The sequence below is a fragment of the Arachis hypogaea genome, chromosome 6 (genome assembly GCF_003086295.3).
Source record: "Arachis hypogaea cultivar Tifrunner chromosome 6, arahy.Tifrunner.gnm2.J5K5, whole genome shotgun sequence".
Taxonomy (NCBI): domain Eukaryota; kingdom Viridiplantae; phylum Streptophyta; class Magnoliopsida; order Fabales; family Fabaceae; genus Arachis; species Arachis hypogaea.
The window spans coordinates 42,588,595-42,604,307 of NC_092041.1; the positions used below are offsets into that span (position 1 = coordinate 42,588,595).

Genomic DNA, 15,713 nt, shown 5'->3' on the forward strand with positions numbered 1-15,713 from the left:
GTTTTCCCTCCAAAATTTTCGAAAACAAGGAGCATTAAATCTAAAAATTTTAAGTCTTGTGTCTTTTATGTGTTTTTCTCTTTCATTATAAAATTCAAAAATAAAAAATATCTTCTCTAACTATTTTTTAGCAAAAATTTCGAAATTTTTCAAAAAAAAAATTCAGATTTCAATTTCAAAATTTTACCTTATCATATCTTAGTTGTCAAGTTTTCAAAAATCAAATCTTTTTCAAAACCTCCTAACCACTTTTTCTCTCTCTTCATTTTTCGAAAATCCTCACCCATTTTTCATTTTATTTTATTTTATTTTTTAATTTCTATTTTCTAAAAAAATATTTTAATACTATTTGAATCTCCAATTCACAACATCTCTCTTTCTCCAGCATGGACCTAAGTGGAAATGAACAGTCCAGAAGGACTTTGGGGTCATATGCTAACCCCACTACTGCTTCATATGGGAGTAGTATCTGTATACCCTCCATCGGAATCAGTAGTTTTGAGTTGAATCCTCAGCTCATTATCATGGTGTAGCAAAGTTGCCAGTATTCTAGTCTTTCACAGGAAGAACCTACAGAGTTTTTGGCACAGTTTTTACAAATTGCTGACACAGTACATGATAAGGAAGTAGATCAGGATGTCTACAGATTATTACTGTTTTCATTTGCTGTAAAAGACCAAGCTAAGAGGTGGTTAAATAACCAACCTAAGGCTAGCATAAGGACATGGAAACAGCTGTCAGAAAAATTCTTGAATTAATACTTCCCTCCAAAACGGATGACACAGCTAAGGCTGAACATCCAAGGCTTTAAATAAGGAGATAATGAATCTCTTTATGATGCCCGGGAGAGATACAAAGAGATGCTAAGAAAATGCCCCTCTGAAATATTTTCAGAGTGGGTGCAGTTAAACATCTTCTATTATGCGCTTACAGAGAAAGCTCAGATGTCTTTGGACCACTCAGCTGGTGGATCTATACACATGAGAAAGACAATTGAAGAAGCTCAAGAGCTCATTGATACAGTTGCCAGAAATCAGCATCTGTACCTAAGTAGTGAGTCTTCCATGAAAGAAGAGGCTAAAACAGTACTGCTGAACTCAGTCCTGTAGAGCAAGTTACTGAATTCAATTAGCAATTAGATTTTCTAACAAAACAGCTAACCGAATTCAAGGAGATACTACAAGACACAAGAATGGCTAATATGAATATGGAAGTATAGTTGAAGCAAACAAAACAGCAGTTATCAAAACAAATAACAGAAGAGTGCCAAGTAGTTCAATTAAGAAGTGGGAAAACATTAAATACCTCACTTCAAAGCAGCAGAAAGCCAAGAAATGAACAAACTGCTACCCAAAATCCCTCTGAGAATAGTAAGAGCCCAGAGAGGAATAATTCTGGTGCTCAAACGCCAGAAAAGGGTGAAGAGCTGGCGTTAAACACCAAACCCATGCTCAGTTCTGGCGTTCAAATGCCACAAACAGGCAAGAAGTTGGCGTTAAACGCCCAATGGAAGCTCAGTTCTGGCGTTCAAATGCCAGAAACAGGTAAGGAGTTGGCGTCCAACGCCAATCCAGCTTCTAACCCTGGCATTCAAATGCCAGTGAGGGATCAGACACATACAAGTGCTGATAGCAACCACTCTAAAAAGGCTTCTCCAACTACCTCTGTAGGAAATAAACCTGCAGCAACTAAGGTTGAGGAATACAAAGCCAAGATGCCTTATCCTCAGAAACTCCGCCAAGAAAAACAGGATAAGCAATTTGCCCGCTTTGCAGACTATCTCAGGACTCTTGAAATAAAGATTCCGTTTGCAGAGGCATTTGAGCAAATACCCTCTTATGCCAAGTTCATGAAAGAGATCTTAAGTCATAAGAAGGATTGGAGAGAAACTGAAAAAGTTTACCTCACTGAAGAATGCAGTACAGTCATTCTGAAAAGCTTACCAGAGAAGCTTAAAGATCCTGGAAGCTTTATGATACCATGCACATTAGAGGGTACTTGTACCAAGAAAGCTCTATGTGATCTTAGAGCAAGTATCAACCTAATACCTATATCCACTATCAAAAAGCTTGGTTTGACTGAAGAAGTCAAACCAACCCTGATATGTCTCTAACTTGCTGATGGCTCCATTAAATACCCATCAGGCGTGATTGAAGACATGATTTTCAAGGTTGGGCCATTTGCCTTTTCCACTGATTTTGTGGTGCTGGAAATGGAGGAGTACAAGAGTGCAACTCTCATTCTAGGAAGACCTTTCCTAGCAACTGGACAAACCCTCATTGACATCCAAAAAGGGGAATTAACCTTAAGAGTCAATGAGGACGAGTTTAAGTTGAATGTTGTCAAAGCTATGCAGCATCCAAACACCCCAAATGACTGCATGAGCATTGATACTATTGACTCTCTGGTGGAAAAGGTCAATATGACTAATAGTCTCGAATCAGAGCTAGAGGATATCTTTAAAGATGTTCTGCCTAATCTGGAGGAACCAGAGGAAATAATAGAACCTCTGAAAATCCCTCAGGATGAGGAGAAACCTCTTAAACCTGAGCTCAAACCATTACCACCATCCCTGAAATATGTATTTCTAGGAAAAGGTGACACTTTTCCTGTAATCATAAGCTCTACCTTAGAGTCATAGGAAGAGGAAGCACTAATTCAAGTGCTGAGGACACACAAGACAGCTCTTGGGTGGTCCATCAGTGATCTTAAGGGCATTAGCCGAGCAAGATGCATGCACAAGATCCTATTGGAGGATGATGCTAAGCCAGTGGTTCAACCATAGAGGCGATTGAATCCAACCATGAAGGAGGTGGTGCAGAAGGAGGTTACTAAATTACTAGAGGCTGGGATTATTTATCCTATTTCTGATAGCCCCTGGATAAGCCTTGTCCAAGTCGTCCCTAAGAAGGGTGGCATGACAGTGGTTCATAATGAAAATAATGAACTGGTTCCTATAAGAACAGTTACAGGGTGGCGTATGTGTATTGATTACAGAAGGCTCAATACAGCTACCAGAAAGGATCATTTTCCTTTACCATTCATAGACCAGATGCTAGAAAGACTAGCAGGTCATGATTACTACTGCTTTCTGAATGGATATTCAGGTTATAACCAAATTGCAGTAGATCCCCAGTATCAAGAGAAAATAGCATTCACATGTCCATCTGGAGTATTTGCATACAGAAGGATGCCATTTGGTCTGTGCAATGCACCTGCAACCTTTCAAAGGTGCATGCTCTCTATTTTCTCTGATATGGTGGAAAAATTTCTGGAAGTTTTCATGTATGACTTTTCAGTATTTGGAGACTCATTCAGCTCCTGTCTTGACCATCTAGCACTTGTTCTAAAGAGGTTCCAAGAGACTAACCTGGTGTTAAAATGGGAGAAATGTCACTTTATGGTGACTGAAGGAATTGTCCTTGGGCACAAAATTTCAAACAAGGGAATATAGGTGGATCAAGCTAAGGTAGAGGTAATTGAAAAATTACCACCACCTGCCAATGTTAAGGCAATCAGAAGCTTTCTGGGGCATGCAGGATTCTACAGAAGATTTATAAAGGATTTTTCAAAAATTGCAAAACCTCTGAGTAATCTACTAGCTGCTGACATGCCATTTATCTTTGATAAGGAGTGTCTGCAGGCGTTTGAGACTCTGAAAGCTAAGCTGGTCACAGCACCAGTCATCTCTGCGGCAGACTAGACATTACCATTTGAATTAATGTGTGATGCCAGTGATCATGCCATTGGTGCAGTGTTGGGACAGAGGCATGACAAGCTTCTGCACGTTATTTATTATGCCAGCCGTGTTCTAAATGATGCACAGAAGAACTACAAAACCATAGAAAAGGAATTTCTTGCAGTGGTTTATGCCATTAACAAGTTCAGATCCTATTTAGTAGGATCAAAAGTGATTGTGTACACTGACCATGCTGCTCTTAAATATCTACTCACAAAGTAGGATTCAAAACCCAGGCTCATAAGATGGGTGTTGCTTCTGCAAGAGTTTGATATAGAAATAAGAGACAGAAAAGGGATAGAGAACCAAGTAGCAGATCACCTGTCCCGAATAAAACCAGTAGAAGGGACGTCCCTCCCTCTTACTGAGATCTCTGAAACCTTTTTGGATGAGCAACTTTTTACCATTCAGGAAGCACCATGGTTTGCAGATATTGCAAACCATAAGGCTATAAGATTCTTACCCAAAGAGTATAGTAGGCAGCAATATGTAGAGCTTTATGATAGTGACTCTGACAAAAAGTTCATTGTTAATGGGCAAAAAGTCAAGCATTATCTTGAAGGCAATATTGAGCAAGCAAGAATGCTCAAGACTGAGACTGGATTAAAGCTCAGTAATACCACAGCTAAAAATGATAAAGAAGCACTTATTGGGAGGCAACCCAATTTTATCTATCTTTGTTAAAATTCCATTGTTATTTTGTGTTTTCTTTAGGTTGATGATCATGTGAAGTCACAAAAACAACTGCAAAAATTAAAGTAAAATAAAAAATAGCATTAAAAATAGACTGGCATTTAACGCCAGAAAGGAGCATCAAGCTGGCGTTAAACGCCAGAAACAGGCTGCAAGCTGGTGTTTAACGCCAGAGACAAGCAGCAGTCTGGCGTTAAATACCAGGATTGCACTAAGAGGGCATTCTACACACCTAAATGGTGCAGGGATGAGAAATCCTTGACACCTCAGGATCTGTGGACCTCACAGGATCCCCACCTACCTCACCATTCAAATTCAAACCATTCCCCTCCCAAACCCACCCATTCACACACCTCCATCTCCTCCACTTCTCCTTCTACCCCCTTCTTTCTTCTTTTGCTCGAGGACGAGCAAACCTTTTAAGTTTGGTGTGGAAAAAGCATTGCTTTTTATTTTTCCATAACCATTTATGGCACCTAAGGCCAGAGAAACCTCTAGAAAGAGGAAAGGGAAGGCAGTTGCTTCCACATCTGAGTCATGAGAGATGGACAGGTTCATCTCAAGGATCCATAGTTCAGTGGTAGAGCATTTGATTGCAGATCAAAGAGCCTTGAGGAAAGAGCAACAAAGGCAAGGAAGAGACATAGAGGAGCACCATTAGATCTTCAAGAGGAAGAACAAGCCGCCATCACTAAGGTGGACTCATTCCTTAACTTCCTTGTTCTTAATTTTCTATTTTTTTTTTCGATTTTCATACTTTATGTTTGTCTATGTTTTGTGTCTTTAATACATGATCATTATTGTCTAGTGTCTATGTCTTAAAGCTATGAATAACTCCATGAATCATTCACCTCTCTTAAATGAAAAATGTTCTAAAAACAAAAGAATAAGAAGTACATGAGTTTCGAATTCATCCTTAAAATTAGTTTAATTATATTGATGTGGTGATAATACTTTTTGTTTTATGAATGAATGCTTGAACAGTGCATATTTTTTATATTGAATTTTATGAATGTTAAAATTGTTGTCTCTTGAAAGAATGATGAACAAGAGAAATGTTATTGATAATATGAAAAATCATAAAATTGATTCTTGAAGCAAGAAAAAGCAGTGAATAATAAAAGCTTGCAAAAAAATGGCAAAAAAAATATAAAAGTAAAAGAAAAAGCAAGCAGAAAAAGCCAATAGCCCTTAAAACTAAAAGGCAAGGGTAAAAAGGATCTAAGGCTTTGAGCATCAATGGATAGGAGGGCCCATGGAAATAAATCCAAGCCTAAGCGGCTAAATCAAGCTGTCCCTAACCATGTGCTTGTGGCATGCAGGTCCAAGTGAAAAGCTTGAGACTGAGTGGTTAAAGTCGTGATCCAAAGCAAAAAAGTGTGCTTAAGAACTCTGGACACCTCTAATTGGGGGCTTTAGCAAAGCTAAGTCACAATCTGAAAAGGTTCACCGAGTTATGTGTCTGTGGCATTTATGTATCCGGTGTTAATATTGGAAAACAAAGTGCTTAGGGCTCAGCCAAGACTCATAAATTAGCTGTGTTCAAGAATCAACATACTAAACTAGGAGAATCAATAACACTATCTGAATTCTGAGTTCCTATAGATGCCAAAACTGTTCAGAAGCAAAAAGCTACTAGTCCCGCTCAACTAATTAGAACTAAGCTTCATTGATATTTTGGAATTTATAGTATATTCTCTTCTTTTTATCCTATTTGATTTTCAGTTGCTTGGGGACAAGCAACAATTTAAGTTTGGTGTTGTGATGAGCGGATAATTTATACGCTTTTTGGCATTATTTTTAGGTAGTTTTTAGTAGGTTCTAGCTACTTTTTAGTATGTTTTTATTAGTTTTCATGCAAAATTCATATTTCTAGACTTTACTATGAGTTTGTGTGTTTTTCTGTGATTTCAGGTATTTTCTAGCTGAAATTGAGGGATCTGAGCAAAAATCTAATTCAGGCTGAAAAAGGACTACTGATGCTATTGGATTCTGACCTCCCTGCACTCGAAATGGATTTTCTGGAGCTACAGAAGTCTAACTAGCGCGCTCTTAATTGCGTTGGAACGTAGGCATCCAGGGCTTTCTAGCAATATATAATAGTTCATACTTTGTTTGAAGATAAATGACGTAAACTGGCATTTAACGCCAGTTCCATGTTCCATTCTGGCATTAAACGCCAGAAACAGGTTACAAGTTGGAGTTAAACGCCCAAAACAGGTTACAACCTGGTGTTTAACTCTAGAAACAGCTCAGGCACATGAAAAGCTCAAGTCTCAGCCCCTCACACACCAAGTGGGCCCCGAAAGTGAATTTCTGCACTATCTATCTTAGTTTACTCATTTTCTGTAAACCTAGGTTACTAGTTTAGTATTTAAACAACTTTTAGAGATTTATTCTATACCTCATGACATTTTAGATCTGAACTTTGTATCTTTGATGGCATGAGTCTCTAAACTCCATTGTTGGGGGTGAGGAGCTCTGCTGTGTCTCGATGGATTAATGCAATTATTTCTGTTTTCTATTCAAACATGCTTGTTTCTATCTAAGATATTCATTCGCACTTCAATATGATGAATGTGATGATCCGTGACACTCATCACCATTCTCAATCTATGAACGCATGCCTAACAACCACCTCCGTTCTACCTTAGATTGAAAGAGTATCTCTTGGATTCCTTAATCAGAGTCTTCGTGGTATAAGCTAGAATCCATTGCCAGCATTCTTGAGAATCCAGAAAGTCTAAACTTTGTCTGTGGTATTCCGAGTAGGATTCAGGGATTGGATGACTGTGATGAACTTCAAACTCACAAAGGTTGGGCGTAATGACAGACGCAAAAGGATCAATGGATCCTATTCCAACATGAGTGAGAACCGACAGATGATTAGCCGTGCGGTGACAGCACACCTGGACCATTTTCACTGAGAGGACGGATGGTAGCCATTGACAACGGTGATTCACCAACATACAGCTTGCCATAGAAGGAACCTTGCGTGTGTGAAGAAGAAGACAGGGGGAAAGTAGAGATTCAGAAGACAAAGCATCTCCAAAACTCCAACATATTCTCCATTACTGCATAACAAGTACTATTTAATCCATGCTTTTTATTTACTACGAATTAAAACTGAGATTTATTATTATCCTGACTAAGAGTTACAAGATAACCATAGCTTGCTTCAAGCCGACAATCTCCGTGGGATTCGACCCTTACTCACGTAAGGTATTACTTGGACGACCTAGTGCACTTGTTGGTTAGTGGTACGAGTTGTGAAAAGTGTGATTTACAATTTCGTGCACCAGGATCCCGGATCGAAGCATGAAGGCCAACTATGGGAGCTCATATCTTGGGTGGAACTTCATCCAAACTTGGTGAAGATGGTTGGAATTTCTGTCAACCATTTGAGGAGCGAAGATCCTTGGAGATTCAAGGATGAGTACAAGCATAAGCCACCATGACAAAGAGCTTCCCAAAGGTCCAACTTAAGGACTTAAACTAAAGGTTCTAGGTGGGAGACATCCCACCATGGTAAACTCTTTCCACTCTCTTGTAGTTTTGATTAATAAATGATTTGAGTTACCATTGTAGGTAGTTTTCTTTCCATACACTTGTTTTACATAAATTGGTTGTAGGTTGCTTGTGGAGAAAGTTTCCCTTGCTTGTATTCAAAAATCTTTAAAAAGCCAAAAAAGAAGAGGGGGAGCAAGGTCCCGCACGCGTTCATACGCGGATGCAGGCCTATAAAATTTTCCAGAGAGTTGGGCTGACCTTATGCAAACACTAAGCTATGCGCCCAAAGGGAGGGACGCATATGCGCACCGTGCACATACGCGTCGATGTCTCAGGAAGCTGCACCCGTAATCACAATCCGAGAGTTGTGCTAACTCTAGGCTAACATCAGGACCCTGGCCCAACTAAACCCACACGGACGCGCACGTCATGCATCCGCGTCCATGCCCACACCCCCATCCACGTGGACGCACCTATGATGGGTCCGCGTCCATCCCTCTTTTTGCCCATCCACGCGGACACGCACGGTGCGCGCATGCATGGATTCAAAAATTATAACCCATCCACGCAGTGAATCCTAGTGCAATCGCGCAAAACCCCCCTTCAACGTTCACTCTCCCCTCTCCTGCAACTCTCCCTCGCACTCCCTGCAACCACCCACCACCGCGCCGGACACCAACCGCCGCCGTCACCTCTCTTTCCCTCCTCTTCTCTCTTCTCTTTCATTCTCCCTTCCTTTCGTTCCTCTCCTCTCTCTGCTTCTGCCAAGCTCCGCCGTGGCTGCTAGTCACCGCCGGCGAGTACTAGTGCCAACCACAACCATCAACCCCTCTCAACTTCTCTTCTGTCTCAACCATTTTCTGCTTCTCTCAAGTCGCACTTCTACTCCGCGCCTCTGCCCACTGCAAGCCACTGCAAGCATCACCAACCGCCACCACTTCTGGGCGGCGCTGCTATCTGTTGCCTCTTCCATTTTTTCAATTCTCTCCCCTGTTCTGTCTATAGTTTCCCCCATTGCTTTGTTTCCTTACTTCTCAAGTAATTTTTGGTTGTTAGTTCTAGTAGTTAATTGATTAATTCTGCATGATAGGTGGTGCACAAAATTGAGATCACACTTTTCACAACTCCACACAACTAACCAGCAAGTGTACTAGGTCGTCCAAGTAATACCTTATGTGAGTAAGGGTCGATCCCATGGAGATCGTCGGCTTAAAGCAAGCTATGGTCATCTTGTAAATCTTAGTCAGGCAGATTCAAATGGTTATGAGGTGTTGATAATTAAAAGATAAATAAAACATAAAATAAGATAGAGATACTTATGTAATTCATTGCTGGGAATTTCAGATAAGCGTTTGGATATGCTTTGTTGCTTCAGAACATCTGCTTTCCTATTGTCTTCATCCAATCATGCATGCTCCCTTCCATGGCAAGCTGTAAGTTGGTGGATCACCGTTGTCAATGGCTGCCATCCGTCCTTTCAGTGAAAATGGTCCGGCTACGGTTCTCACCGCAGGGCTAATTTTCTGTCGGTTCTCACTTGTGTCGGAATAAGATCCATTGATCCTTTTGCGCACTGTCACTGTGCCCAATAGTCGCGAGTTTGAAACTCATCACACTCATTCCCTCCCAAATCCTACTCAGAATTCCACAGACAAAGTTTAGACTTTCCGAATCTCAGGAATGCTGCCAATTGTTTCTAGCCTATAACACGAAGGTTCTAATCTCACTGATTTGAATGCTCTGTTGTCAAGAGACGCTAGTCAAATACATGGATCAGAGACCCAAGAGAATATACTCCAGCTGGCGTCCAATGACTATGTTGAACATCATGTAGACCGCTTGTGGTTGTGAGGCATGCGGATCTTAGCTAAGCGAGTACTAAACATAGTGGGTGATTGTCACGGATCACCCCTTCAGTCTGACTTAACTAAATTAAGTACGAGAGTATATCTTGGAGAAGAAGTAGGCGTGAATTGAAAGAAAAACAATAGAACTTGCATTAATTTATGAGGAACAACAGAGCTTTTCACCTTAATCTATGAGGTGTAGAAACTCCACCGTTGAAAATACATAAGAGCAAAAGGTCTAGGCAAGGCCGAATGGCCAGCCTCCCAAATGGCATAAGAATTCAAAAATAGGGGAAGAAGACCTGATCAAAGGATCGAAAAGTGGTCCAAAGATATCAATGCAATAGTAAAAAGTGCTATTTATACTAAACTAGTGAACTAGGTTTACAGAAAATGAGCAGATAATGCAGAAATCCACTTTCGGGGCCCACTTGGTGTGTGCTTAGGCTGAGATTTGAAGCTTTCATGTGCATAGGCCATCCTTGGAGTTAAACGCCAGCTTGGGTGCTAGTTTGGGCGTTTAACTCCAGCTTTGGTGCCAATTCCGGCGTTTTACACCATAAAAGGGTCTCTGGTGGCTGTTTGGACGCCAGTTTGGGCTATCAAATCTCGAGCAAAGTATGAACAATTACACATAGATGGAAAGCCCAAGATGTCTAATTTCCAACGTAATTGAGAGCGCACCAATTGGGCTTTTGTAGCTCCAGAAAATCTACTTTGAGTGCAGGGAGGTCAGAATCCAACAGTATCTGTAGTCCTTTCTCAGCCTTTGGATCAAATTTTTGCTCAGGTCCCTCAATTTCAGCCAGAAAATACATTAAATCACAGAAAAATACACAAACTCATAGTAAAGTCCAGAAATGTTAATTTTGCATAAAAACTAATAAAAATATACTAAAAAGACACTAAAACATACTAGAAACTACCTAAAAACAATGCCAAAAAGCGTATAAATTATCCGCTCATCACAACACCAAACTTAAATTGTTGCTTGTCCCCAAGCAACTAAAAACAAAATAGGATAAAAAGAAGAGAATATACAATAAATTCCAAAACATCAATGAAGCTTAGTTCCAATTAGATGAGCGGGACTAGTAGCTTTTTGCTTCTGAACAGTTTTGGCATCTCACTTTATCCTTTGAAGTTCAGAATGATTGGCATCTATAGGAAATCAGAATTCAGATAGTGTTATTGATTCTCCTAGTTTAGTATGTTGATTCTTGAACACAGCTACTTATGAGTCTTGGCAATGACCCTAAGCATTTTGTTTTCCAGTATTACCACCGGATACATAAATGCCACAGACACATAACTGGGTGAGCCTTTTCAGGTTGTGACTCAGCTTTGCTAGAGTCCCCAATTGGAGGTGTCCAGGGTTCTTAAGCACACTCTTTTGTTTTGGGTCACGACTTTAACCACTCAGTCCCAAACTTTTCACTTGGACCTTCATGACACAAGCACATGGTTAGGGACAGCTTGATTTAGCCGCTTAGGCTAGGATTTTATTCCTTTGGGCCCTCCTATCCATTGATGCTCAAAGCCTTGGATCCTTTTTACCCTTGCCTTTTGGTTTAAAGGGCTATTGCCTTTTTCTGCTTGCTTTTTCATTTTCTTTTTTTTTCTTTATTTTTTGCCCTTTTTTTCTCTTTTTTTCGTAAGCTTCGTGTTTTTCACTGCTTTTTCTTACTTCAAGAATCAATTTTATGAATTTTCAGATTATCAATAACATTTCTCTTTTTTCATCATTCTTTCAAGAGCCAACAATTTTAACATTCATAAACTTCACTATAAAAAATATGCATTGTTCAAGCATTCATTCAGAAATAAAAAAGTATTGCTACTACATCAAAATAATCAAACTAATTTCAGGATAGAATTCAAAATTCATGCACTTCTTGTTCTTTTGCAATTAGGAACATTTTTCATTTAAGAAAGGTGAAGGATTCATGGGACATTCATAGCTTCAAGGCATAGACACTAGACACTAATGATCATGTAATAAAACACAAACATAGACAAAACACAAAGCACAAGAAACAAAAAAAACAGAAAAATAAATAACAAGGAAATTAAAGAACGGGTCCACCTTAGTGATGGCGGCTAGTTCTTCCTCTTGAAGATCCTATGGAGTGCTTTAGCGCCTCAATATCTCTTCCTTGCCTTTGTTGCTCCTCCCTCATGGCTCTTTGGTCCTCTCTAATTTCATGGAGGATAATAGAGTGCTCTTGGTGCTCCATCCTTAGTTGCTCCATGTTGGAACTCAAATCTCCTAAAGAGGTGTTGAGTTACTCCCAATAGTTGTATAGAGGGAAATACATCCGTTGAGGCATCTCATGGATTTCTTGATGAGGGACTTCTTCATGATCTTGTTGAGGTCCATGAGTGAGCTCTCTTGTTTGCTCTATCTTTTTTCTAGTGATGGGCTTTTGAGATGAATCTCTCCATCTTCCATGACTCGGAGTTGGAAGCAACTGCCTTCCCTTTCCTCTTCCTAGAGGTTTTTGCTGGCCTTAGGTACCATTAATGGTTATGGAAAAACAAAAAGCAGAGCTTTTTTCCACACCAAACTTAAAAGGTTTGCTCGTCCTCGAGCAAAAGAAGAAAGAAAGGAGGAGAAGAAGAATTGGAGGAGATGGAGGTGTATGAGTGGTTCGGCCAAGGGGGGTTGGGAGTGTTTGTGATGTGTGAAAATGAAGGGGTAAGGAGGGGTATTTATAGGGTAAGGGGGAGAGGGAATCCGTGTGATAGGGGTTGGGTTTGGGAGGGAAATGATTTGAATATGAGTGGGTGGGGGTAGGTGAGTTGTATGATTAGAAATAGTGGATGAATGTGAGTGGTGAAGATATTATGGGGAGGTGTGAAGAGGAATGAGAGTGAATTGGGGTAGGTAAGGATCCTGAGGTGTCAAAGATTTCTGGTCTCTGCACCTTTCTGGCGTTTAAACGCCCTCTGTGTGGCATTTCTGGCGTTAAACGTCAGGCTGATGCCCTTTTTTGGGGCTAAACACCAGTCTGGCTGCCAGTTCTAGCGTTTAACGCCCAGAATGCTACCCATTCTGCTACCCTTACTGGCGTTTGACGCCAGCCAGACACCAGACACCCTTTTATGGCGTTAAACGCTAGTTTGTGTGCCATTTCTGGTGTTTAACACCCATAATGGTACCAGACTGGGCGTTAAACGCCTACTTTGCTAGCCTTACTGGCGTTTGAACGCCAGTAAGCTCGTCCTCCAGGGTGTGCTATTTTTGATGCTGTTTTTTATTCCTACTTTAACTCTGCAGCTATTTTTGTGACTTCACATGATCATCAACCTAAAGAAGACATAGACTAACACTAGAAAATAAAAATGAGAAAGTAATCAATATAGATAAATAAGATTGGGTTGCCTCCGAATAAGCACTTCTTTAATGTCAATAGCTTGACAGTGAGCTCTTACAGAGCTTCATAGATGCTCAGAGCATGATTGCGGCCTCCCAACACCAAACTTATAGTTTGAGTGTGGGGGTTCTGCTTAACTCTGTATTCAGAGAAGCTTTTCATGCTTCATCTCCATGGTTACAGAGGAAGATCATTGAGCCTTGAACACAAGGTAGTCCTCATTCAGTTGCAGGACTAACTCTCCTCTATCCATATCAATCATAGCTTTTTCTGTGGCTAGGAAGGGTCTTCTCAGGATGATGGATTCATCCTCATCCTTCCCAGTGTCTAGGATTATGATGTCAGCAGGGATGTAAAAGCCTTCAACTTTTACCAAGACATCCTCTACAAGTCCATAAGCCTGTTTCATTGATTTTTCTGCCATCTCTAGTGAGATTCTTGCAGCTTATACCTCAAAGATCCCTAGTTTCTCCATTATAGAAAGTGGCATGAGGTTAATACCTGACCCCAGGTCACACAAAGCCTTTTCAAAGGTCATGGTGCCTATGGTGCAAGGTATTAAGAACTTTTCGGGATCCGGTTTCTTTTGAGGCAATGTCTGCTGAATCCATGTATTCAGTTCATTGATGAGCAAGGGAGGTTCATCCTCCCAAGTCTCATTATCGAATAACTTGGCATTCAGCTTAATGATTGCTCCTAGATACTGAGCAACTTGCTCTTCAACAGTGTCTTCGTCCTCTTCAGAGGAAGAATATTCATTAGAGCTCATGAATGACAATAGTAAGTTCAGTGGAATCTCTATGGTCTCTGTATGAGCCTCAGATTCCTTTGGTTCCTCAATAGGGAACTCCTTATTGGTCAGTGGATGTCCCTTGAGGTCTTCCTCACTGGGAATCACTGCCTTTTCACTCTCTCCAGGTTCGGCCATTTTGGTTATAGTTATGGCCTTGCACTCTCTTTTGGGATTCTCTTCTGTATTGCTTGGGAGAGTATTAGGAGGAGTTTCAGTAACTCTTTTACTCAGCTGACCCACTTGTGCCTCCAAATTTCTGATGGAGGACCTTATTTCATTCATGAAACTGAGAGTAGCCTTAGATAGATCAGAGACTATGGTTGCTAAGCCAGAGAGGCTCTGCTCAGAATTCTCTGTCTGTTGCTGAAAAGATGATGGAAAAGGCTTGCTATTGCCAAACCTATTTCTCCTACCATTATTGTTGTTGAAGCCTTGTTGAGGCTTCTGTTGATCCTTCCATGAGAAATTTGGATGATTCCTCCATGAAGGATTATAGGTGTTTCCATAGGATTCTCCCATGTAATTCACTTCTTCTATTGTAGGATTCTCAGGGTCATAAGCTTCTCTTTCAGATGAGGCTTCTTTAGCACTGCTGGATGTAGCTTGCAATCCAGTCAGATTCTGAGAAATCATATTGACTTGCTGAGTTAATATCTCGTTCTGAGCCAATATGGCATTCAGAGTATCAATCTCAAGAACTCCTTTCTTCTGAGTCATCCCATTACTCACATGATTTCTTTCAGAAGTGTACATGAACTGGTTATTTGTAACCATCTCAATGAGTTCCTGGGCTTCTACAGGGGTTTTCAGAGATCCACCAGCAGAATGGTCCAATGACATCTTAGACAATTCAGACAGACCATCATAGAATATGCATATGATGCTCCATTCTGGAAGCATGTCAGAAGGACACCTTTTGGTTAATTTCTTGTATCTTTCCCAAGCTTCATAGATGGATTCGCCTTCCTTCTGTTTGAAGGTTTTAACTTCCACTCTAAGCTTGCTCACATTCTGAGGTAAAAAGAATTTGGTCAAGAAAGCATTGACCAACTTGTCCCAAGAGTTCAGGCTTTCTCTAGGTTGTACGTCCAACCATATTCTAGCTCTGTCTCTTACAGCAAAGGGGAAAAGCATAACTCTATAGACCTCGGGATCAATCCCATTGGTCTTGCCAAAAATCTTTCTTTACTGGGCATTTTTCTAAATGCCCAGAATGCTGCCTGTTCTGGCGTTAAACGCCCAGAACGCTGCTCATTCTGGAGTTTAACGCCCAGAATGATACCATTACTGGCGTTAAATGCCCAGAATGATACACATTCTGGCGTTTAACGCCCAAATTTCCTCTTTACTGGCGTTTCAACGCCAGTGAGCTCTTTTTCTCTGTGATTCTTCTGCTTTATGTTCTGAACCTTCATTTCTCTGTATTATTCACTTGAAAAGATATATATATATTGAATTTTTAATGAAGAGATAGAAAAACAACAAAATGAAATAAAACATAAAAATGCAACATCAAAACAAGTAATGCATGCAAGGACACTTTGAATGTCAAGATGAACACCAAGAACACTTTGAAGATCATGATGAACATCAAGGACATATTTTTGAAAATTTTTAAGAAAAGAAAGGCATGCAAGACTTTTTTCCCCAAACTTAGAAATTTTGAATGTTCAAACACTGTGATTTTGAAAATCCATATGAAAAACAACATAAAACACAAAACAAGAAAATCATGAGATTGAACAAAGGAAGTC

The 15,713-nt window shown here is 40.3% G+C and overlaps 1 non-coding gene across 1 annotated transcript; it reads left to right on the forward strand.

Moving 5' to 3' along the window:
* Positions 1–14,853: 14,853 nt before the first annotated feature.
* Positions 14,854–14,961, forward strand: LOC112699655 (small nucleolar RNA R71). The gene has a single exon (XR_003152600.1). It is a non-coding gene; the product is annotated as a small nucleolar RNA R71 (small nucleolar RNA).
* The last annotated feature ends 752 nt before the right edge of the window (positions 14,962–15,713 follow it).